This window comes from Bombus flavifrons, chromosome 3 (genome assembly GCF_040668555.2).
Source record: "Bombus flavifrons isolate JBK064 chromosome 3, iyBomFlav1_principal, whole genome shotgun sequence".
NCBI lineage: Eukaryota > Metazoa > Arthropoda > Insecta > Hymenoptera > Apidae > Bombus > Bombus flavifrons.
This window is the reverse complement of record NC_138444.1, coordinates 14,444,066-14,470,488: the sequence shown is the minus strand read 5'-3', so window position 1 is coordinate 14,470,488 and position 26,423 is coordinate 14,444,066. Positions and strand designations below refer to the sequence as shown.

At 42.1% G+C, this 26,423-nt stretch overlaps 1 protein-coding gene across 8 annotated transcripts in view; it reads left to right on the top strand.

Moving 5' to 3' along the window:
- zfh2 (Zn finger homeodomain 2) overlaps positions 1-26,423 on the top strand; it is a 411,031-nt gene that overhangs the window by 61,544 nt on the left and 323,064 nt on the right. For all 8 annotated transcript variants that reach the window (XM_069132601.1, XM_069132602.1, XM_069132606.1 and 5 more), the window contains one exon: positions 25,013-25,063. The gene's annotated coding sequence lies outside the window, so the exon portion shown is untranslated. The remainder of the gene's footprint in view (positions 1-25,012; positions 25,064-26,423) is intronic.

Below are 26,423 nucleotides of genomic sequence, written 5' to 3'. Positions count from 1 at the left end.
TCTTACGGATCGATCTTCTATTAATAACCGGTCTTTTATTAACGAAATAATCACTGTGATTTTCTGACTACAGGATGAGATAGCATGATTCGTGAATTTTCTGAGATATCAACTTTTTGCTCCTTGAACCTCCCACAGCACTATCTCGTACATAATACTGCTAGTCCACCTTTCTTCCTACAGAATTTTACTACATTTTCTTTAAACCTGTTTTCTATCAACACTCGAAGTACAACCTGCTATTAGTCACAAAATATTATCTATTTCTAGTATACGTATACAGTAACTACTACTTTGATATTCATTTCGTTAATGAAGCGATTCATGATAAATCTACTAGCATATTTCAGATCTTTTCTGTAGTATCTACCTCTCTTATCTTGTATCCTGCACATGCTTGTTTAGCATATTAACGGTACGCCAAATTAATCTTTGTCACAAAATCTCTATTTTATCGATGTACATTCTCCTTGAACACTCGATCCAATTACATTTCACGTAAATTGATAATGCCATTATTATCGTATAAGATTTTACATATCTTCATTTCGCTTAATCGTTTCTTTGAATTTTCTGATTTCTTTCGTAAATTCTTCCCATTCAAGTAGTAAATACGAAAACTTCGTCTTTCGTTTGACAACAGAACTGCTAGTCATCCCGGTGAAAGCCCATTGCTAAAAATTCACCGAGCTATCCTAGAAAAGGATATACACATCGTGCCAACATGTGGGCGGCGTGAGAACTTGCACTGCACGCTTACACTTCTCTCTTTCCAGTTTTATTTTTATCTTATATACATAGATAGGATCTATCAAATGTGGACTCGAATTCTCTACAAAATTCAACAGATAGATAACCGTACACATATCTATCGTCGTTTTAGAACAACACCAGACGATACTATAAAAGTAATAATCTTTCAAGAGACAAAACAAAACAATTTTAGTAATTAGACAATAAAGTACCAATGGTAAACAACCATATAGTAATCGATAGATATACGGATGTTTTACGAACACAACAGAAAAAAAATGCCACCGAACTTGAGATTTGTCTCATTTTGAGGTTCTTAATATTATAACGAGTACTTGAATATTTTTTCATACTACAATTTATCGTACATATAAATTTTCCATAACGTATCAACATGCGCAATGTCTGGTAATCAAAAAATAAAAAAAGATACGCAACAATGTTGGAATTGAAGCAACTGTTGTTACACTCTGGCAACCTTCGTCGGAAGCGTAAAACGTTTCTCACAGCAGCATTAACCACGTTGCCCGAAATATTTCAATTTTTCTGCATATTGCCATTGTTCCTCCCCTAGTAGAGGATATTACTTCCCACGATCTCTTCCTGGATCTTTCACGAATCACACCGATTCCCGGCGAAAAACCGCAGGTAGACAGAAGGAAGCGGTGAAAACGACGTCGACCGGATGAATTGTTGGTCCGTTCACGCGGTACGTACCGTCTGTCAACGTCCGTATACGAACGAACTCGCGTCGCGTCCTTCGTCGATCCGAACGAGCCAGAGAACGGCTAATTACTGGGCCGCGCATAATTGCCGCAAATTAAGGAATTTAAGCCGGGAACGTTCGAAGCGAACGCTGGCCGCTCATTAATTGGCCCGCTTGATTGCCACTTGCTTGCGTCGCTAAGCGCTAGATTGTAAACACTCGGCCAGTTAATTGTCCGGCGAGTGTCGCGCGAGTTGTCGTTACCGCGGCCCCGAGCCGATAATTAAGCCTCCCTCGGCCGCGCCAGCCGGTCAGCCACGTATATAACGAAACGCCGCGAGCGGTGTTTTCGATCTCGCCAACAGATCGCGATCTCGAACACGAGAACAGAATCTTAACTTCGTCGCGAGTGTTTCGTTGCGAGTCGTTGCACCGCAGAGAAGATAATGGAGGGTAATGAGGGAGAGTACGAGAGTTACGACGCTTTTGGATAAAGAGAATTGCCTGGGTGGTATGCGATTGGTTGCTGGTTTACAGAGGTGGGATGATGGGTTTGTTGGATGATTTTAGTTAGCTCGATAAGGTTTAAGTATATACGAAGAGAGGTTTCTAACATTCAGAAATAGCTTACGTATCTTTCTACCTTCGATGGGATAATTTTTGGTCGGCTTTACTGGATTTCGGAATGTACGAGAAGGTGTTACTGACCTCTAAAAACGTCTCGACGCTTAAGTCGCATCTCGAATAAGAATTCGAGCAATCTGTTCCGAGAAAATGGTATTCTTTCGTTTTTCCATCGAAAAATAAAAATTTACAGAGAATGAAAAACATCGATATTCGTTTCAAAGGTTAAAGGTTTACATTTTACGAGAAATTCTTTTCATTAAAAGTAGGCTCTAGTTTATCTACGTTCTACATATATCAAACGTCGTATTACCGTAAGAAACGGAAATGATTGAATTTGAGCTCGACGATACCGTAACTCGGTGATTTCAATTCTAATCAACGACTGTCAGTTAGTCACTCGTCATCAATATATTTAGACTAATATTCGGGGAATCATCTGGCGCGAGGAGACATGCACGAGCAACGTGTGAGAAAGTTCGTCGAATGCGCGGTAAAATCGGCCGAAGGCGTGTCTGCGATTCATTCCGCGTTGAATGCGTCTCGTGAAGCACGTATAGCATAGGATACCGAACACGAGTAACGTAACTGGTTGCAAGCGGCGCGATTTTAAAGTATTATTGGATTGTGATGTAATGAAATATATATGCATGCATTTCATTATTGTACCATCTTCTTTTTCCCTTACGTTTAAATTAAAAATACGTCGAAGAGAAAAATTATTCCTTATTAAAAATATTCCTTACGTGGTGCTTACGTCTTTTTAAGGTATGTACGAATAATTTGTTGATATCCAAGAACATGCGAGTTTTATTAAAAATTTTCAAACTTCTTTTATCGATTAAGTAGTACGACAAAGTAATATAGTTGTGTTCCACCGTATAGCGAGTGAAACAATTTGGTTTACACGCGTAGGGAAATCTAGGTTATTCGATTCTATGAATTCCAAAATAGTATTTTCTACAGCTGCGTTATCTAAAAGCTGTTTAAGTGGTAAAAAAGAAAAAAAAAAAAAAAGAAACATGGTAATGGCTGGAAGATCAATCTGACGAGCATGACAAACCAGACGGAATTTACACAGTGTCAAATCTGAAATATGAACTGGGGCAGTATGACGAAGAAGAGTAGGTGCTGGTCTATTAACTAACACCGTGCCAACAAAGAGACACCGTCTGATAGTTAACCCGATGGACGAGGAAATTCTTTATTGCCGTACGCAAACATCGCGAACCTACTTAGAATATAATGCGATATTATTTGCGAACGATCTCGAGCTCTAGAATATGAAACGTTTATTATGATTGAACGTCTCTTAAATGCAGACAAAAAGAAAGAACCTTCGTTTAATGTATAAAATAGTAAATGAAAGTTACTTCGTGTAAAACAGGTAAGAAATATATTTTTATTCTACGATTGGAAGAAGAAATATAAGCGAGGAGGCAAAAGCGTTTACAAACGAACACACGGACAGAGGAAGAAGGAGAGACAGGGATCGAGGGTACAAAGTGTCGCGGTGAACAGCCGGATGCGCGCTTCTGGTCCCGGCAATTAATAATTAAGAGCCCCCGGCCGGCGAGCTAGGTGGGGAGACGGGCCGTTAATTAATCGAAGCTGCGTGGTCGAGCGAGCGCTAATTACAATTTATAATTAAGCAGCTTAAGCTCGCGATGCCTCGTGAGCCGGTCCAGAGCCGTGCCGCGTGCAATTAATATGATTAATCGTTCCGCGAATTGTCGGCCCGGGCTGGGAGTGTAACGGCTCGAGATTCGAATTTAAAATCGACCGTCTTGATCTTCCGACCGACTCGCTCGAGATTGCTGGGATACGCGAAAGAATGCAAACGTTCTGTTCGACCGTGTTCGAGGCACCGTTGTCCGGAATCGAGTTTTGACCGAGCATTGTATCTTTAGTTTGAATTGTTTCTTTTTTCTTGTATCGCGATATTTATTTCGATAAATCTCCCGATGGCTGATTTTTCTACGTATAATAAAATATTTTGCATTTACACGTTATAAGATTATATAGACAAGCATTATAATTAGAAAAATGACACGTCTTATTCTTTATTTTTTCCTTTTGTATTTATATTTGAAAAATTGTGCCGTACTTAGAGAAAAGATTTACACACATATATTTTGTTGAAGCAACGAGTAAGATCTTTTCTAAATCCTCGTAATAGTTTTCTTTCTAAATTAATCAATTGCATCATGCAATACTAGCTGATAGAGATAAATGAAGATTTTACGTGACAAGCTACTACACGATGGGTATACTAACATTCAGTGTTATAATTAATCCGTGCAGCTTTTATTTCAATAATTTTTTCAAGTTTTATAACCTGTTCCATTGATCGTCTTATGAATCAATGTGCTATATAAAGTTTTACCGTAACTACTAGCTCTTCACTTTGCTTTCGTAGTTCTCTCATTTCACGTATAGATGATCCCCTAGCTATACTTTCTCTGTTCTATCTCTGACATTCTTTTGCCTTTTCTGAATTAATAAATATCGGTAATGGTACGTAAATCAATATTAATGATAATTAATTCTAAATTAATCGTTCCAAAATGCACGCGAAATGCAAATTAAAATATGCAACTTTCGTCTTAAGTAAAAGATAAATAGCATTGGTCTTTGTGCAAAGACTCTGTGTAAGAATTTTAGAAAGCCAAGCGAAAGCCAAATCCCGTTTATTAAAAAGAGGACGGACAGACGTTTCTCGAAGTCTCGGTCGTGGCCGCGATCATTAGAAGAAAGGTTAATTACCGACGTGCGTACGTTATAAAATACCACGTCACTCGGCGTCCCGTGCAACATCCACTGAAACTAATCAATCAGAGTTATCCTGCCGGCGCGAACAATACGTCTTGTATCAATAAATGTTGCATTTATCTTCCTTGGCGTTATTTAAACGCTGCACCTCGTACGATCTCGTCCGCAGATTCGGATTTTTATAGGCGCCATTACGAAACGTGCCGTCTTCGCGATTGCGTTTCGCGAAAGACGGAACCCAGGTATGAGAGATGCGAGGTATGAAAGCTTAGCAACGCCTCGATCGGTCGTTCGCGACCGAAGAAACATTAATTACGACGACTTGATGCATGGAAACGCTGCGCGCCACTACGCCGTGTAATTAATCGCTGCAGGTGGAAGATGATATCGATTTTGTGGCGCTCGTCCCGACGATTCGTCGGATACGCGCGATCGCGATGCCAAGCTACGGTTAGAGAAAAGAGAAAACCCTTAAAGAGAAGTAGAACTTCTCGGGAAAAAAGTATTTGTTGGAATCTATGCCTCGTTTCTCATGGTGATGAGATGCTCGAATAAATTAGATTGCGGATATTTCTGCGACTTCATATTCTTATACACGTGATTCGAGAAACGGAATCTAAGCTGGTATCTATCTCATCCGATAAATATTTCAAAGAATATCGTACTGTAAATATTTACACATATATTTGTATCTACTAATTTCGTTTGTTTTAATTTCACATTATTCGTAATTAACGATCTTTCTCCTTTTATACGAATACTTTCGTCTCTTATTATACGTTTCTCGCAGCACGCTCGAGCGATTACATCATCAAAAATATAATCCTGCCGAATCAAACAGCGTCACCGCTGCGAAATCACAGTGACATCACGTCGCTTGTCTCTATCGAGTCTCATTCTACTTGCCACGCGTCGTGTAAAATTCACGAGATCGTAAATCCATCGTTATCTGATTAAATCCACAGGAATTCCAACATTACAAGAATTGCGATGTTGTAATTAATAATAATAAGCGATGTCAGAGTGGAGTTAAGGGCACGACGAATATTATTTTTCTCTTATGAGACATAACAGTATCATGGCGACCGATCGCGACTGTTACGCTAATTAACGATGTAGATCGTGCTTCCGGGTCGAGTGGGGCTACCATAAATCTGTAAACCGCCGTGGATTCCCGTAATTTATCAAAACTCGAACGAACGTCGTCGTCGACCTCCTCGTTTCCTCCTCCTCGTCGAGACGACGAGCGGTCGTTACGCGATGGCGCGGAATTATTCCGCGGAAAATAACCGTTATAAATTCTCTGAGCAATCCTATAGTGAAAAGTGCTGACACGAGCAACGCATTTCGAATCAAATGATAAATCCATCGGAGTTAAGTAAGGTTGGATATTAGTGTGTAGATGAGGGAGATTAGTGGAAGGGATGGCAGAGACAGAAAATGAAAAACAAGTCTGATATTAATAAGAGATACTGATTTCTTCTAGCTTAACGAAGGCACACGTACGAACCTTTGTCTGTGTTTATTTGTTGAACACATTGTATCGATAATAAATACCATAGGGTACGCGTAAGCGTGAGCGTGAGGATATAATACAAGGGTGAGTTTGTATAAAGACGACAGCGGAGGGTGGGAGATGAAGAGAACCGCGTTGATTGTATTTTTCGAAATCAATATCATTAATGTGATACAGCAGAGAGTGGTTGATGAAGCCACCGCCCGTTGGGGTGAGAGATTCCTGGCCACTTCTTTAATCGCTGGCTCTTCGGGGGTAGAAATTGAAACAGATCTGATCTGCTTTTCTCTTGCAGATCTTTATTGATTTAAAGGATAGGATTAAATTCCTGGTTACTAATTCTAACGAATTTGTGATTCAAATCACGATTAAGATTGGCACAAAAGTATTTTATATAAAACGCGAACAACCATACGAATAATTTGATTCCGTCAACATCAAACAGGACATTCGTACTTATAACTATACTCTTTTAAACTAACAATCAAGTTTCGAGAATATAAAGTTTATCGACCTTTGATCTATTAAGCTAAATTGCCTCCATCTCGATATTACTCTATCAGTAAAACTAAATAAGTTCGATTAATCGCTTTTAATCGCATCGACAACATCCATATAACATCCCCAAGAAAATTGAAATCTGTCGGCGACATTAAAAGCGAAATAACTCTGGGAATATTGAGATCGTCCCGATATTTTTCGTCTATCTATCCGTTCATCCCGCTCGTGATTAGAGTGTCAACTCGCATTAACACTGTTGTAGATATCTGGCGTTCTCGTCACGCTTTATCGCCGCGGAGGCGCGAGGACGTTTCTTAGGTATGTAATTCATGAAAAGAATATTCAATGGAAATGCTACGGCCATTGGCAATGGATATGGTCGACGTGCACCACATTGCAATTTACGACGATCTAATCGCGGCTGAAGTTCAGGGCCGTACAAGTATGCTCGTGGTACCCTGGTCGGTGATCCCGCCCTTGCGATTGCAACCGGAAACGAGGACCTGTGCGTGCATCGAGATGCTGCCGGAACGCCATTAATCAACACCGGAGACGATCGATCAATGTTTTTCGTAATTGGTCTTGCGTACGTTATGATACATCGCCAACGATTAGTACTATTTCATCGATGTAGTACAATGCCTGGGATTCGTGACATTTGACGAGATATCTTTGCTATTTTGATCGGAATTGACGTATCTTTTATTAGTAGACTGCGGATGTTTACGTGTCTATTAATTTGTAGTATATATAGTGTAATGTAATAGGCAAAAGTATATGGAATATTCAGAATATAGCACTTTTAGTAAATACTATTTTTTATATTAATTTACTAGATATTATCTTTCTAGTTCATAAAAATATACATTTGCATGAATATCCACAATCTGTTTATTAGTCAAAGTACATATCGTGATCGCGTCGTAATTTGTAAGATAACGTATAATAATACGTATTAGTGCGATTCGTAGAATATTTTAGCTTCGCCATTATCGCTTCTCCGTACTATTCATCGAAAATCAAGGATGCTGAGAACGATCGAGATAGAATCTTCTTCGATCTCATCGTATTCCAAATCACTCTCAAAATGAAGCATCTTGAAGAAAACTGAAACATAGCCATCCAACGTTATAACTCTTTCTCAACGTTATAAACTCACCGGTTGAATTATTAGCGTCGGTATAATGAAATTTTCCCCGGATTATTACCCGGTGACCTATGGTGGTAGTGCATCGACCGTAGAAGTCGACCTAGCGCAGCCACCTCCACGAAGAAGGTCGCCCTTGCGTTCGTGAACCTCGTCCACTTTCGACGAGGGACACTGTGCACCTTGGTCAGGTGGGTGTGAGTTAATTAGAGGCCATACTGTACGGTGGAGCGCCCCCTTACGGTCTCCGTTAGCGGTTTTCTAGCCACGACCGTCGTCAGGATGGAAGAACACCCTGAAGTGGGAGACGGGGGTGCAACGCCTGGCCTGTCGTGGTAATATCTAGTACGTGCTACGTGTCGACCGCTTATTAAAAACATCGAGCCTCGGCTGGCGATCCCCTTTCCAGCCGGAAAGAACCGCAAACATACACGTACGGTCGCATAAGTGCGCTTACATGTGTGTACACGATGAGGTTACATGCGTACATCGGGGGTTAAACTCGCGGCTTATTACAGTTCCTCGGACTTCGGCTAGGGAATTATTAACTTTCGCTATTTTACGACCAACGCAACGGTGTGGATATTGGCCGCGTTCGCGTATTTAAATTCAGTGAAATGCACGCTCGTGTTTGCAACTGACAGCGCTATACTTGTGTCGTGACGACAACGATCGAATTTTGTGGTGTAAATAATATCGTTTCGGTTGATGTGATTATGGACGTTTTTGATGTTGGATATTTGGCACGTGTGTTTCAAATCTTTAATGCGTGTACCTAAACATTAAAACGGCATGTGTTATACGCTTTTAGAGGTATTTAAATTGTATTCTTGCCGACTACCATTGATCCCGTTCTTGTAGTATTTCAGTGTCTTTTTGTACATGTTATATTGGCGTTGTTTGTACGTATGGCAGTTTCCAAATATTCTGTACGTTATTGGAAACGTATCTGTAATTTTTCAAATTCTCAAAATTCGAAAGTTAGTAAAAATCTCAGGTTATTACTTCGTCGTATAACAGAGTTACCTAACCTTGTTCATATTTTATAAATATCGACATAATTCGTGGAACTCGTTCTTCTAAAAACAAAAAAGCTATATTCTACGAAGAACTGTTGTCTACTTCCATTAAATAAGTATGTTTCTCAAGAACTGTCAGGTTTGTAATGTCATTTTCGATTCGTCAACGTAACGATATTAAAGAACTAATTCGTCACGACGACGTAATCGATTCAATTTTTAAATAATCACCGTTTAGTCGCGTGGCAATCGATAAATTTACGGCACGATCGGTGGCACTAGAAACCAACCCTCTCACGACCTAGTCGCCCCTCCACCGGGTAAACACTGCAGGAAATCGTAGAAACCTGGCATGTCACGGTTGCAGCCGCTATTACTGCCTATCCACGTTCGTAATTCTACGTATGCACGGTGTAACGACGCTTTTCACAGAACAATAGAAACGACACGAGCTTGTTTATCACGCTCCTTGCCGCAAATTTGCGCCTACACCGGAGAGATCAATTTGTTCGACGAAAGGGCCACGGTTGATTACATCCCTCGCGTCCATTTCGCTGATTACTCGCGCTTGCCGTCCCTTCTTAGCCATGCAATCGTTGAAATTTACCATAAACAATCTTGTCAGGTAATTTAGATGACTTTTCGTAAGGGTAGCACGCGTGCAGGTTCTTACCGTGGTCTTAATTTTGTGTATTACTACTTGGGAATGGTGCGAGCTCGGATGCGACTTTGCACGTAATTATTTTTATGCCCTCGAGCTTCTGCACTTCGTTAACGTGTTTCTACCACTTTGGAAGAATTCTTTAAATTAGAAAATTCTATAGCTTTACTTGGAATTACATACTACTGCAACTTTTGGATCTATCTATCTTTCTAAAGTGCTAGGAATCTCTAATACTAAAATATTTATTTAGGTTACATATCATTAAACGTCGGATATTTTTAATTTTAGGAGAAGATTGACCCGATTTCTTTGGTAAATGGTTCGATTAAATTTGAATTTTCACTTCTATATAGGTAATATCGTAACACATAGGTGATTGTATTTAGTTCAATGCCTTTTTTAGTCTTTATATACACCTTAACTTTTCTATATCTTGTGGAACACGCGTGTTTTTATACTAATACGTTTCAACAATGACATACACGCAGAGAGGTAGTAGAATCATTAGAGGATACCATCACAGTGAAACGTCGCTTTAAAACAAAGCTCGATACCATTAACACGCATGTTCCAGCAGGCAGAAACACCCGTATCGATATTCACCATTAATCACCAAGATAAATATCTCCGTGCACCCTAAACTATCCGGCTCGAGGTTCCGTTTCTTTCTACACCGAATCAACGAACGTACCAACCGGCGCGCAGTCCCACTTGGCGCAGCTCGGTCAAGGAAAAAGTTATAAATAATATATTTCTCGATTTCGAAGCCTTACGCGGCGAAGCTTCCATCAGGATGGAGCAGCGTGGTTTCCAGCGTGATGGCGCAGCGGTAATGCAGCGTCCCTCCAGGGGGTTGGCGGAGTTAACGAGACATCATAAGGGCCAAAGTATAATTGCGTCAAAGGCGTATAACGGTAGTAATCGTACGGGCGCAGTCAGGCTGCAACGAGGTTCGTAGAAACTGAGACGAACGACGGTGGATAGTTCGACGGGGGAGAAACAAAGACGAAAGTATCGCTGCTCGCAGCGTCATAGGGGAATGAAACGAAATTAAGGAAAGAAATAATGCGATAGGAGAAAGTAGCGGCGACCAGAGGGGGGTTATCCGGTTGGTCGCACACACATCCACGCTGGTACGCCATTGTAACACTCTCTCATCGAGAAAGAAAGCTTGGTACACGTGTTGATGACCGAGACTCATCCCTAATTGCGCCTGATGACACCGTGTCCTCGGGGGTGAAACCGCAGAACGCTCTCTTCTTCCTCAGCTTCCTTCCTCCCCCTCGCCATCCCTTATACCGACCATCCCCCGGTGGACGAACCCTCGCACGAAAAGGGAAAAGCCTGGACGGACGGGACATGTGTCGTGCTCAAGCATCCGGAAAAGCACACCGGGTTATCTAGGATCCGGACCAAAATACACGGCACACGTTCGAGGGTCGTTTTTTTCGTTCTTCGAGCCACGATGCTCTCTTCTGTTGCGAGGGCGACGATCCTGTCACGTTTACCTGGATAAGGGCCAGCTTTATTGGTCCTTTAGCGATAGTCTGGCTGTCTGCTCTCTCGCTAAACGCTCTCTTTGCATCTGGGTGGACGCGACTAGAGAAAAATTTGATTCGAAGCATTAGAAAAGGTTAATCGATCGATCAATAGGCACGATATATAACAGAAGATATGTAATACAAAAAATGCACGGATATGATACGTAGCAAGTGACATAAAATATTAAATAATCCAAACACGATGTAGAGTGCCTAAATAAATATATAAAATAGGATAAAGTAATATAAAATTTTGTTCGCGGAAAGGGAAATTCTATATCCAATATTCTTTAGGCTTTATCGTTGAATATTTTACACATATGTATATCAATTCTAGAAAGTGTTTTAATTCTAAGTCTGTGTCTCAACTTACATATGCTTCAACGTGCTAAGGTCAACTTAAGAAACGTTCAAACGATCAATATTATCGTCAATGTTTAAGATTCCCAATATTATCGTACGTAAAAGAGCCTCTAAATGATCAATAGATACTGTCAATACAATGTTGAGAAGCTTAAATATTGACAGTAATATTGACAACATAACAATAATATTGACCATGTGAACGTTCCTTTACAATCCCTCCGTACACAAACTACCATCGATGTTTCGCCGAATATCCATCCACTGACATACAATGTAACATACGACTATTCGACGTTTCAACCTGCTCAACCAACCTACAAATCCGCATCAACTTCTCGCCACTCGATCATACCTCCGCCCTCCTACCTCGAGAACGTGCCTCGGGAAGACCCCACGGATCTATCCAAACAAACGAATTGCCCAAGTTATCCCCGGCATCTGAGCGTTTTTAACAGGTACGCGGCCCGGGTACGCAATCAACGTTCCAACCCTGGCTCGTCTCGCCGCCTATTCAATTACGCCGGAATTTCCTGAAATCGAATATCGTCTGAGGGCATTTCCGGCGCGACGCGTTCTTAGAATCCGCCAATTAATCGACCGTCAAGCTGGAACGCAGCGCGACGCTGAATCGGGAGTGGGTTTTGGCTGGACAGAGAAAAAGAGAGAAAAAGAGAGAGAGAGAGAGAGGGATGAGCGGTGAATCGGGGGTGAAGAGGGAGGGCTGCTGCATGGAGAGCAGCTACGTTATGAATACATTATATCTCCGGTTCTAGGGATGCTGGCACATGCGCCGACGGGGTGGCTCCACCCTGTCCTCCACCGGGACTCGCTGTGTTTCTCTCTTCTCCTCACCCACCCTACTTCCTCCTGTTCCTCTCGTCGCTCCGCGCCGCTCTCACAGTCACAGAACCCTCCTGTCTGTTCGCGCTAATTATACATGCGCTAACCAACCCGCCTCCAATGAGGCCGGGCCTGTCGCCCTCTCTGCAGAGAGGGTTCAACCACTCTTGTCCTCACTCGTCGGAGTCTGGGTGGAGCATGGACCTATCTCCGTGCACGGCACGCTGTTGCTTTGCTTAATTACGCGGAGGCGTTAACTAGCTTTCGGCCAACCCTTGAACAGCAACCCTTTGCCGTGAACCGTAACCGTTGATTGGCTTTCCGTGGCATTGTGACTTCATTTCCGTCAGAGACAGGCTCGTCCGTCTGGCAGGATAAATTAGAACTGCGGATTGTAAATTGGTGGTACGAATATCGGTCTTTGAAGAATCACTGTACGAGAGTCGGAGATTGATTGTTTTAGGAGGATAGTTGAGTTTAATGGGCGTGGAAGAGGCAGCCATTAGGGGAAAGTTCGGAGTTTTTGATACGCGTCGTACGTGTTTGGGTTCTTGGCGTAGCGAAGGATAGAGAGGGAGAGTGTTACGAGATCGTGAATATAGTTTATGTGCAGCGGTTACAGCAGAGCGAGAAAGCGTCGTGAATCGATATCGTGGTCGTCGATACGTAGCTTTGGAACGCGTAATTTTTTTTCTGCCCGGTGTTAATCTTGAAATGTCTACGTCGAAATCGTTTGGTATCTTCTATATTGCTCGATAGTAATGAAGTTATACAAACTCGGCTCAGACCTTGAATTTGGAAAGGTACTTTCTAAGAGGTACAATGTTTTAATCGGTTGCCGATTCAAAAGTGTCCTACTTAACTTCGAAATTATTTGGTTCCTACGCTGCTGAACGCAGGATCGATTTCAGTCCGTTTTCTCGATCGCGCGAGGCTGTCCACGCCATCAGTTTCCCGTGGATAATTAACCGGGGACGACACACAAAGAGGCGTCCTATTTTATATTCATTGCCTTCAATCCCATTAGGAGCTATCACCGATTCAATATTCCTCCACCGCGAGGCCCCTGGGCTCGACTTAATCTCATATTCGCAAGACAAACACTCACCCTCCGGCGATCTTAACAGACGCTCCGCGGGAAGTAACGACCTCGCAATCTCCAATTTACGAGCGGACCGCTCTCCGCGAGCGTGCAGAGTACGCTCCTCGAGGTCAAAGATTTCCTCGGCTCGATCTTCGTTTCCATGGTGGAAATGACCGAGACGAGGTTGTGCCGGCGCAACGAGATAAATAAGAAGAAGCCCGAGGAACAGCCGGCGAGTAGGAATGGTGAAAAAAAGACAGAAATATACGAGAGGGAAACGAAGAAGGCCGGACTAGAGAGAAGACAAGAGGGGATTCGGGAAAAGCGAGGGTGAAAAAGAGAAAGGCAGAGAAAGGAGAAGAAGAAGGGTGGTTATTTGGATGGAGGGCGAAGCAACGGACCGAGATTCTCTCTCTCTCTCTCTCTCTCACTCTCTCTCTCACTCTCTCTCTCTTCCTCTCTCACTCTCTCTCTCTCTCTCTCTCTTCCTCTCTCACTCTGTCATCTCTCTCTCTTTCTCTTTTTCTTGCGAACGAAAGCTAGAGAGCCGCGGAACGCGGATTCGACAAATCGAAGTGTACCCCTCGTGCGAAAGCAGCCAGGTCGGGGGTGGAGAGGGATTTCTTGAGGAGATAGAGCGTCGCTGCAAGTCAGAATAAGAGGGTGGGTGGCGGTGTGTGCCGCCTTCGACGCGCAGGCCCTATGCAAAATAGTAAGGCTGGTGGGGTGGCGGAGCCGTTCGAGACCCCCCAGCGGGGCAAACAACCCCTTAGTTCTGTCGTAGCGGCCGCAGACGCCCCCACCACGTGTGTGTGTCGCGCGAGAGACGCCTCTCTCGTCGTCGTCGTCGTCGTCCTCGTCCTCGTCGTCGTCGTCGTCGTGGCCGTCGCCGTCGTCGTGGTACGTCGTCGTCGTCGTCGCCGCCGACGGCAGCGCCACCACGCTCGTTTCCTTATTTCGTCACGATTTTTTCCACCGATCTCTCGATCCCTCGAACGTCCGGTGTGCGCTTCTTTTTGCTTCGCGTGAAAAAGCGCGCGCGACCATTTGGACAGCTCTCACAGTGAAAACGTGCTCGAGCCGAAACAACGACGCCCTCCCGCGATACGCCCGGCAAGAGGAACCCTTCCGTTCGGATGCATCCCTGATTTCAAGAGTAAGAGCCACGCTTGTCCCTTCCTAAAACAATGTAGGAGTTCTTTTTTTTTCATTAAAAATATACATTACGTATGTATGTGCGTGGTTCGCGTTTTTCAACAAACTATACGATGGTTCCGACGATGGTACGTGCTACCAAGAACGGTTTACTTGATCGAGGGTAGTAGCAGACGTGGGTCAATTTCGAGGTAGTTAATCGATTAGTGAGTTGATTGATTTTATGGCTGTGATCTCCGTGAAGAATATAGATTTCTTTGTTCCATTTCTTTTCGTCGTATGCTTATTTCTCAGCTGGTAAAAAAGGTAGTCGTAGAATCCGAAGAAAATAGTAGCGAAACAGTTATCGAGGCTGTGTTTTGTCCCTGGATTTTATAAAGTTGCTATTTTTATCATTCGGCGTGTGATTCGTTTGGACGTTAACCTTGTGCGAACACATTTCGGTGAATATTTTATGATTCTGTTTCAAAAGATGTTTTAACGTTCTTCGTTCGTTAATCCATTTAATATCATTCTTGAGTGCTTAATCCAATTAAACGTTAAGTGTTATTCACTACTTTAGAAGCAGAGAGATTCTCCCTTCCAAAACGAAATCCGTATAATTACACATCCATTTAATTTATCACGAAGCGATTCGCTGTCAGTTTTACACCTCGATGTTCGTAGTCATCACTTCCATATTTCATTCCCCAATCAAGTTCACGACGACTCGAGTTCTGTTTCTTAAAATCGGCTGATCATCTCGCAATTTTTCTCCTCTGAAAAATGTAAATTTCTTCGACGAGATATCTTAATAGCGTGACCATCGAATAGGCATGATTATGTATAAAACGAAAATTCACGCTACGAGGTCACGTCACAGACATCCAGGTAATTTCAAACAATTATCGCCTTTATCCTTCGCGAGTCGCACGGTTATCGACTGCGAAATTAATACGATCCTCTCGATCATTAATCACCAAGCTTCCGTCTTCGATCGTGTAACCGTTACTCGAACGGAAGATCGCGGCCTGGTGTTCCGGCAGCGACGATCCACGCAGCGTGAAGTCAGCCACGGAATTACCTTAGCAACCTTGAACTAATAAGTCTCTCTCTCTGGCTGGCTGCAACGACGTCGCGGCGCTCCTAGACGCGTTAAACGAGAAAACGTTCGACGCGTTCCGGGGCAAGTCCGATCGCTTTATGGACACCGATTCCGGAAAGTCGTAAAAATGCGGCGATTTCGGTACCAGGTACATTTACGAAATCCTAGGATCGCATAAATCTTCGGTCGCTTTCGAGCGGAATTAGCGATGTAATTATCGATATTTATTGGAACCGCTCCTCTATAAATCTCTTTTGGTACTGTTAATTGCTTTTACACGGTTCATTAGGATTGACACATTTTTTCCTCGTATTTTACTCGTACATTCGATCGAGATGTTTGCAGCGCTTGTCTCTTCAAACCTATGAAAGTATGTAGTTCGTTTAAAGATTAATCGAATCGATGGCTAGTTCTTAGCGTTTATTTTAGTAAAAAGTTCTCAGGAATTTTTAGTTGGAATCTCTCCAGTGAATTTACTTCTTAAAGAAGATTTGTACAATTTTTATGATCGAGATATACGTGTTAAGAATGTTATACGTTAAAACTCGTATAGACGCGTTTTCTATGACAAAGATGGTACCAGCCATCTTGTTGGATCGATCAATACGATTCGATATTATTTTAAAACCGTGTAATTTGACGCGTGGTATGAATTCTAACGATTCTTAATTAAAACTCGTAACGCGATTAAATGGTTTTAAGTTATGCAACGTGTTTACGATATTGGCAGTTGGGGCTCGATCAATGTATTTTAGTTGTTCAGAGAATGTGATTGAAATGTCATATGAAGGATACGAAGAATAATTGCGGCTTTTTTTACTGCTTCAATTACGTCACCGAAACTATTAATACAAACTTCTTATTCCTATTTTGCAGTAATTACCAGACATGTAATTAAAGGAGCATCCATGTAATTTAATTGCAATCGTAACGTATAATACATACTTTTAGTTCGATCTTTACTCTGCGCGGTATTACATTTAACGAACAGCTCTACAATTAATTTAGATTCTTCTTTTCGTCGTTAAACGAAGAACAACAGCTCCCTGTTTAATTTATTACACGTTCATTTTATTACGGTGGATGATCTGATGATTACGATGTAACGAAAAGATCTATACTCTAAAATTTTTAATTATTTATATAAACTCTAAGACACTTTGTATAACGAAGAACTCTTCAATTTAAATACATTTCCCACTTTTTTTCCTCAAATAATTGCCAATTTCGTAACCATCGTCGCAATAATCTGACTACTTGCTGTATAAATAACAAATAATGCAAAGATACCAGGAAATAAACAGATTAGTCAATGACATTCGGTAAAGAAAATCTTTCATCAACGATTGCATCTCAACTGTCACGAGCTAATACAAAATTACACAACACCTTCGATCAGCTTGAAAGTCATTTCTAAAATCAAAAGGCAGTTTCGTTGACATTTCCTCTGTCGAAAGAACGAAGGAGGAAATCTAGCACTAAATCAGCCAGCCTTCTATTGAATTAAACAATTTCAAGGAACGGTGTGTACACTCGTTGGCTCATTAATTCATCATTCGTCCGGAGCGGCGGTACCAGCTACCAGAAAGCATCACGAGAAAGTATTCTATCAATCTTGTTACGAGTTTCCGTCGGTGTTGCGCGCGGCAGCGTTTAAAAGAACAAATTCCAGCCGACTATTAGAGACGCGTTCCGTGACGGGCGTCGATTCGGTGGTAATTACACAGTCACAGCAGCTGGTAAGGAGGGGGCAAAGGAAAAAGAAGACGCGGAATCGATAGGGAAAAAGACGATTAAGGAGCGTGATTAATCGTCGATCAATTAAAAGTCGCGGCTGCGCGACGATTGCGTCACGCGTCAGATTCTCTCATTAATTAATTATTAATGGCTTGCTGTAGTAATTACCGATGCAAATCAGCCCTCTAACAGACACTTCCACGTGATTGTTCGTATATTATCGCTGGAAAATTTCATAACATCGCTTGCACGCGCGAAAACGATCGTCAAGATAGAAGGCGATCGAAGAATCTCCTTTAGATAATTGTCGATTCTCGACTCGATTCGATCATTCTCCAGATTTACGATGAGTTAAGTCTTGAACGAATGATTTTTCTAAATCGAATAAGATACGTGTCACAAAGATAGATGTCATAAAGCTGGACAAATATAATTTTCGAAGATCCTCCTTTTAATTAAATATTTTTATTTCACAAAATGGTCGTTGCTATTAATACTATTCGATTTTTAAACAAATCTTTTCGTAATGTATCACGAGATTGCGCAATAGAGTATTTACATTAGAGCTGCAGATAGATAGAACTCGATGAATCGGCGCAAAAGTAAGGCGAATTTCATTGGAAACGTGTATAACAAAGTTCGATCTAAAAATATCCGAAGAATTCGATGCAGATCGTGTCGAACTGCGTAGGTAGTTATACTCGGTGCAGTTCACTTCTTCTAAAATTAAAACAATCGTGAATCCGTTTTTTTTTCCACTGGCGATTCTTCTGCGAAGTAGAGAGTAGTGGACGCCGAAGCGTTGGCTAAATATTCGTCGCGTTGGCGCGAAGGCTGCGCATGATTATTTTTACGAAATCTTTGATGGCGCCACGAAAATTTCCACGCGTCTTCGCTACGATCTCTCTAAACGGACCGGCACGCAGCACTTCGAAGGCCGACCGATGATCATTAGTCCTTTTCAGGAAACAAAGAGCCCGCGAAACCCAGACGATACGGTCGGCGCGATAGTTGAAGTAACCAGGCAAACGCGAGAGTCGTTTTATTCGCTGTGGCGAACGAACACGGCAGAGAAAACGCGCGCGGCACACCTCTGCGCGCTCGCGTCGATCATTTTCGCGATCTACGATCGATCCTGGTCCGCCACTGGCGGCAACCAGCTACGGCGCGCAGCGATAATTACGATAAAACCGGCGCCGGCAAAGCGGAGTTAATTATTCAGTGCCGTGCGTGTGCCCACGTCCTCCGTGTCCCACAAAGGGAAATGCCTCGAGGCAGTTGCCCTTCGATGTTGGATTTCGATAGAAGAACAACGAGTGCCTTTCACCTTTTTCAATTGCTCATAGTTCGCGTCTTTCTGTTTATCTTTCTGTTGGCGTGTATCTATAGTTTCACCTTTTTATGTATCTTCGTATTTTCGAATTATCGAGAGTTTGTCTTTCGCTGTAACAATCGTGTGCGAAATATTTTTTATTTCGCAATGAAATTGAAGTGTATTTAGTATACCTACGAAAATCGAAGGGGAAGGGCATTAGTCGCGTTCTTTTTTACTTTACTTTACTCGCACTCAGAAAACGAAGAATTAGGAAATGGAATTGTGGAAATAACGATATGAAAATACGCAGAAGTATGTGTACTTTACTAATAGGCGAGTAGAACACGACAGGAACATAATCGATAAATCAAAACGGTTGAGTAATTTAATCTGACGGATTAACATAGTTTCGACGACAATATTTGTGTTCGGTGCTTCGTTATTGTTTTTGGCATACTCGTACAAGTTTCTACGGCTGTGTAATAATAGATTTTCCAAGCTTCGCAGATTTATTTGTCCCTGATTTTTTTTTCGTGGAACAGTTCGTGCAAGTAAAACGCGCGTTTTTCTTTAAGCTTCCACGGCGAAATGAAAATAAACGGAAGGCTTTTGTGTTTAATTGTTCTCAATGGTTTGGTTAGTGGTTGTTTCGAATATGTGTCTCGTTTCTCGTGCGAGTGTTGGCTTTCGTATAAAACTCGGTTGCTTGGAATTTCTGGAATTTATTCAATCCCTGTCGTACGTGTTGTAATTCTTTCAGAGTTACGAGATCGTTAAGTCTCATCTTGATTACGCCACAGGTACAACACATTAATACGCGATTGAGATAGAACTAGCAGACTCGAGAAGTTTTGTGCAACTTCTTTATCCTCTACAGAATTCGTAATATTTATAGATGACAATTTGTAGATGGTTAGTTCAACTTTTATTACATATGATTTCCTCGTTGAATAATTCACCGCGTAAATTAAAAAACACCAAGTTGTAGTACTTGCGTCGCATATTTTTCCAACTTTAAAAAGTTTTATATAAAAGTTACTTATCATCAGAGGCAACGTATTTTAGCGTTATTGCTTAGATATTATTAGCTATTCTGACACAGTAATCGCCACACATGTTCTACATTACTAGTGCATTCTATTTTACATGATCGTCATCTTCCGATCCCCAAGTATTCATCGTCGGCACAACGAAACTACTACAGCCTTAAAACGTACTCTCATTTCCAATCTACAAAAGGAAGCGAAGGATAACGCAAACATTATTACCAAACCTCGAAAGCCTAAAGAATCTTTAGAATCTTCACGAATTCAGCTCGTCAACGATCGAATCTCCAACCATTCGAGCACACTCGCGATCATTACCGACTAAATTAAAAAAAAAAAAAAAAGAAAAAGAAAACGAAGAAACGAAAAGAAAGGAAAAGAAAAAATCATTTCTCGAAAAGTTTCGAGCAGGACGAATTCAGAGATCGGTAACGATCGTGGGGCAAATGATCCACGGAGGATTCAGCAGCCTCCGGGAGGGACACCGCGGGCGGTCCACGATCGGGTAAGAACGAGGAGGAAGGCGCTAGGATGACGGAAAAGGAGGGTCGCCTCTCCAGTGGACGTTGTACCTCGCGAAAGAGAAACAGAGATAGGCAGACTATGAGGGAAGGCGAGGAGAGAGGAATCTTTTACGGATCGACTACCAGAACGATGAAATCGGTGACGGAGAAAGGGGCGGACGTAGGCGGTCATTTGTTGCTGTTTATTAATTCGAGGCGAGGCGAGATACGTCCACTTTGTGCGGTTCGGTTGCTCGTTTCGCCCACGCATAAATTTCTCTCTATGTGTTTCTCTCTCCCCGCAATAACGCGCGCACGTAGGCCACAATGGCGCGCGCGTCCGCCCGATGATAATGCAGGACATCGTAAATAAAATATGCCCCGATGGCCTGGCGGTAGGTGGTGGAGGAACGAAGCGGGGGAAGGACCTGGTCGAAATTCCGGAACGAAGCTTTTTCGTAGCGGCGAATCGGTGATTCGTGGATCAACGACGAACAACCGGACGAGGGCCGAAAAGCATCGTAAAGGCGGTAATAAAAGCGTTGCTACTAACATGTCGCTCGCGCGGCTTTTTATTGGCCAGGAAGGACAAGACGTTACCTCCGCCCGGATCTGGTCAGGACATTGTTTTGAAAGGGAAGACACCGTGTTCTCTTGTACGTCTCGCGAACTCTCCTCTGCAATAGGCCTGTGTAACGTTGTAACAAGCTTTTCAACGATTTGCAAAGTTCGTGGCACGTTCGATTGCTTGCATGTACAAGAACGGTGATTGTGAACTATAGTGCGGTAGGAATCGATTGTAACTGTGATTTAGGGTGCAATGTTAAAAACGCTGTGTGATGAATATAGGTAGAAAGCTTGTAACGCTGATTTTGATTCTGAGTGTACGATCCCTTTCGCATTTTAAAGGCTTTCGTATTTTTGGAACGGAGAATAAAAGAAAGCAAGAGAATTCTTCATTGACGAAGCGTTAATCGATATCCGGTGTATCGCAATTAACGCGTTAAGAGTAGCCATTTAGAGAAGTAAAACTTTTAGAAGCGAAATAGTACAGATTTTAATAAAATACTAAATATTACTTGTGAAATATATAAAAACATCGAATACTTTGCCCAGACTCGGAAACGTATTATTCGAAATATGGTAGCACCTTCAACCTCGACCGATTATTACGGATGAGGTGTGTTACGTGTTCGATAATAGCCAGTGCATACACGGCAGATAACCCAACTAAAAGAGTTATCGCTAAAAAAACTACCTGTTTGATATCGTACATGTTGAACCAAGCGTCGTACGTACTTGTATGTATATCGCAGCTGACAAATTAATATCGCTGCTTCGACTCGTCCAGAATCAACGCTGCAGAGCCCTTATCGCGTTCGATCGAACAGCGTCGAATTAATTTCGGTAGCACCTGTATCGATTATAAGAGAACGTTCTTTTTCTCTGTCTGTCCGTGATCACGCTCGGAGGCAACATTAAAAATAACCACGGTATCGGCCCTCGTGCAACGAACCACCCACGTCTCTCGGTCTCACATTACGATCGCGTATCTCTTTTAATACGGTGCTTCGCCGAGAGGGCATTATGCGAAATTTTTTGAATTTTCAACGAACGACGCCGCTATTGACGAAAATAACCACGCTTACCCTACCCTTCACCATCCGTTCCATCGGTAACCGAAGATCTGACCAGCGTGCAAATCACATTTATTATGCGAAAAATAGAGTGGTTCGTCCACAAGCTTCGTCCGACTATCACAATGAGTTTTACCAGTGCTGATTATTGCGATCTCGTAAAGAAAACTGGAATGAATAAGACATGGGATTGTTCTCTATGCTGGTATCGATTTCGATTGCTCTTGAACGCTACTTTTGTAATTAGATCACTGGTATGCTTCGAGAAAGAATACGGATTATAGATATCGTTTTTCAAGAAGAATGTGGTTTCGTAAATTTTTGTTGCAACGAATGACACGACACATTAAGGGATTATTAAGGAATATTATTCCTTTTGTTACGAATTGTCTTTTATGTCGCGTATTAATGTTAGTGGAGTGTTTAAAGCAGTAACGTATATTCACGATCAGGATACGTTTATTATCGAAGTCTTTATGAAGGTTAGGGATAGATAACGATTTATTATGAAAACTACAGGGACTAGTTACGACATAAACCCATTAAATTAGCACAATGATTGTTGATTTTGTTAAATGCACGTTAACATTCATAAACTGGAAGAATGGAATCTTTTTGGCTCTGTGCGTACTTGTGTGTTTCTTTCACGCATATAAGCATTCATAGGATCGAAATTTTCACAAATTTATTCTATACAAATAGAAAAATTCTATCTAGTCGATGAAACAATTCTTTGATTTTCTTGCAACAATTTGAAATTGTAACGGAGCAATCATACCAATTTATCAGACAAGATATCATTATACGTAGGTATGTAGCTCATTTGTTCATTAGTCTACTATCTTATTGAAGAATAATAAACACCGTAAGCATACAGTTTGCAGCGAATAGCAAGACTATAAAGAAGGAGGTCAGCTATACATTACATCCCTCACGATGACGAATTTGACCTTAAGCGACCATTTAATTTTGGACGAAGAACAATACACGAAGCTGCGCAAATATTTTTACATCAATACAGTAAGATAAAATAATACACCTCCGGACTCATCAGCTTTCGTTATTGAATCAGAGATCAAAGAAGTTTCTCGAAATTAATCTCCAAACTTCTCTAAGCTGCCATTCTATGATAGAAATACGTAGGATAATCCACCCAACTATGCTATAAGCAAAAAGTAAGAAAGCTAATTCCATCGTTTTATTACACCCTGGAACGCAATAATAGGACAAATATCTTTAACCCAACACTGTCAGTTCGATATTGTTTGAGATTATATTATACCTGCTATTTTCTCTTCTATCGAATCAGTTTCATCACAAAAATTTACTCAAGACGAATTTAACTTAAAAAATCCTTAGAAAATTCCAAGAAACCACGAGAGAAAAGAGAATAATCGTAACCCAAAGTCGATCGAGACGTTTCGATTGGAGTACCGGAGACGGATAACAAGATCGAAGCTCGAGGCTGGTTCCATGCCCGCGGAGAGACATCGATGGTTATTATGAGCAACACCATGGGGACCCGTAATATAGCCGAGGCGTTGCTGTAGGTCCGCCGCTTCTCTCCGCACGCACACCAACCGTGGACACTCTCCTAACGGCTGTAAAAAATGATTCTCGCGGCGAAAGACATGTAAATTTATGAAGGCCCTCGAGGCCCCTCTTCTGCCTACGTCCCTGCCTCCGACACAGATGCATTGTTGCGCTAACAATTAATTAATGTCGCTTTAATTGTACCTGCACACCATGCTGGTCACACTTCCACTTTGTTTCGTTTCCTTTCGTCTCGCCTCGTCTTGCCTCGTGTCGTTTCTTCCTTCGTTGGGTTTGGTCCTCGGTCTTCTTTTGTCTTTGCATTCGGTCGAACGCACGAAATTATGCTGATCAGCCGGTGCCGTTTCGTCGTATTGTTCTTCCTCGAGGATACCTCGAGGTGAGCATTTCGAGAAGCGTGTCCCTTCTTCGTAGCCACATTGTTTCGTGGCGAGCGCATTGTGAACGCGTTGTGGACGGCGAGGCGGTATTTGCTAATGTGGGACACGTGGTATTGTTAGGCTGATTGATAATTGTTTTTTTAATTAGACCCCTCGGGGAACGAAACTCATTACGATTCCGATGAATCGTTTCTGGCGACGCGTGTCGACCGTTCGCCGGATGTGAAAGCGCTCGGAATTTTTCAAACCTGTGAAATTGCGAGTTTGAATGAGCGAGTTGGCTCGTTGTTCTTTTTACGTTTTGAAAATGTTATTTTTAACTCTGTAGTGAAGAGGTTTTAATGCTTCGTAAGTTTTGCGACCTTTTGCTACTGCAGATCTGTTTGCAACATAAAAATATAATAAGGTCATAATGATGAAATTATGAAATAGCGGGCTTATTCATACTACTTATTAGTGTTTCTTCACACTACAAACGTGTAAATAAATTTGACAATGAATGTTCCAAATAAAAAACTACAAAACAGCGATACAGAACATTTCTTAAATCATGTTCCTAGGATTTTGCGACACATACAAATTTACAGTTTCAAAGTCTTCCATTTCACTTGGAAAATTTACGTATTTCCATCTTAAGACAAAGAATTAATGGTCATATCCAAATCAATTACCTCGAACTTTGTTAAAAATTGCAACGAAAGCGCAGGCCAAAAGTATCGAACACATTATTTCGATCCATCTGACTATAATCTCGTCACTCTAAACGTATGCAAGGTACAATGTATATCACTGGGCGATGATCGTTCGCCTGCAGCAAGCATTTCCGCGAACAATTTTTGCGCAGGATGTTGCGCTTATCGCGCGAGAATCTCGCCGGATGATCGGCGACGCGTTTAAGCTTCGGAGCGTCATAATCCAGTCGGTGAATTTCACACCTGCGCGATATGAGCATTAATGTTCCCAGGGTTTGTTATGTTTTTCACGTTACAAGCGTGTGTTCGTGTGTATTTTCGATGGTTGTATTGGTGCACGTGGTGTTCAACGTATGCTCGTATTTTTCTGTTACAGGATATAAGGGAGCGGAAGGAGCGTAGATGAGTTCTACTGTCTGCGTCCTCGGTAAGTCGTGAACAGCGAATATAAAGATAATATAAAATGTCTCACGACCGAGCGCACGAGGTCTTTATGACATGCACGTATTATCCAACCTGTACGGACTTTCATTTAACTAACGAGGCAGCGCCTTTTGAAATTTATAAATGTCGCGGTGTAACGTTACATTCCTTTCAAAATGATACGAGCCTCAGGAGTTGGCTTTAGTTATGAGCTGATCGGTTTTATTTTAACCAATTAACTTATAAATTATATCTATAGCTATTTCGATCGTCGGGGATAATCTTCTTTTCGAAAGATTTGTTGCTGCTTTGGTTTGGATAATTGAATCTGTAGGTACGAAACAAATTACAAGCGAAGATCAAACCGATGCATTCTACATTTAAATAACCACCTATCCTTAAAATTGTTTATAATACATTCGTAAAAAGATTCGACGCGTGTTCAAATATTTCTTAAACCGCTGTATCTTGACCAGATTGGTTAGTCTTAAATTTCTCTTAACAAATAACAATCTCTCTTAATAAAGATGTCTTCTGATTAGAAAACGTACACGACGAACGTCGTTAAAAAAGACACAAAAATAATACGGAAAATTTCAGCGAAAAATTCTATTCAGAGTGTCGACCACAAACCATAACTACCCCCAATCGTATGCTCGGAACCGATAATCTCTACTGAACTTGCGAAGCGACATCGGGACAAATTTTCGAATGAAAACGATTCCTCGCGAGACTCCAAGCCAGTCCCGTATCACGAAGAAAGAAATACAGATTCGAGAGGAGAGTAAGAAAGAGACAGGAAAGACTGAGACGTGGCAGCAAACTGTGGAAGAAGGAAAGAGGCGAAGGATGAAGGAGACAGGCCCCGGTTGCCGGACTACCTCTTCTTCCCCATAAATACGGATTTAGTCGCGCGGTTTACGAGCGAAAACGTGTCGAGCTTCGCGAGGCTGGCCGCGCCTAAATTATTAAAGTCGTAAACGATCGAAATCGTCGTTAAGCGGCGCGCGAAGAAACCCATCGGACCTGCCTCCGCGTCTCCACGACGACGACGATCATTTTTCCCGGGCGGCGTTTCATTGTTGGACCACGGCTAAGCGGAGCTCTGTTGGTCGCGCTGCACCGTCCACGACAATAAACGGGCTTACTCTTGAGCGAATACGCGCGACCAGCCGAGCCTACTCTTCTCGCGACCATGGTGACGTCCGAACCGAGCATAGATCAGACTGCAGGGTTATTGGCACCGGTAATCTCGAATGGCGCGAGTAATATCGCTCGATGAGTTGTTAACGCGAGGCGTTACGCGAATAAAATATTCCGCGTCGAGATCACCGTCAGATTTATCGCCAACGCGTTCCACGCGC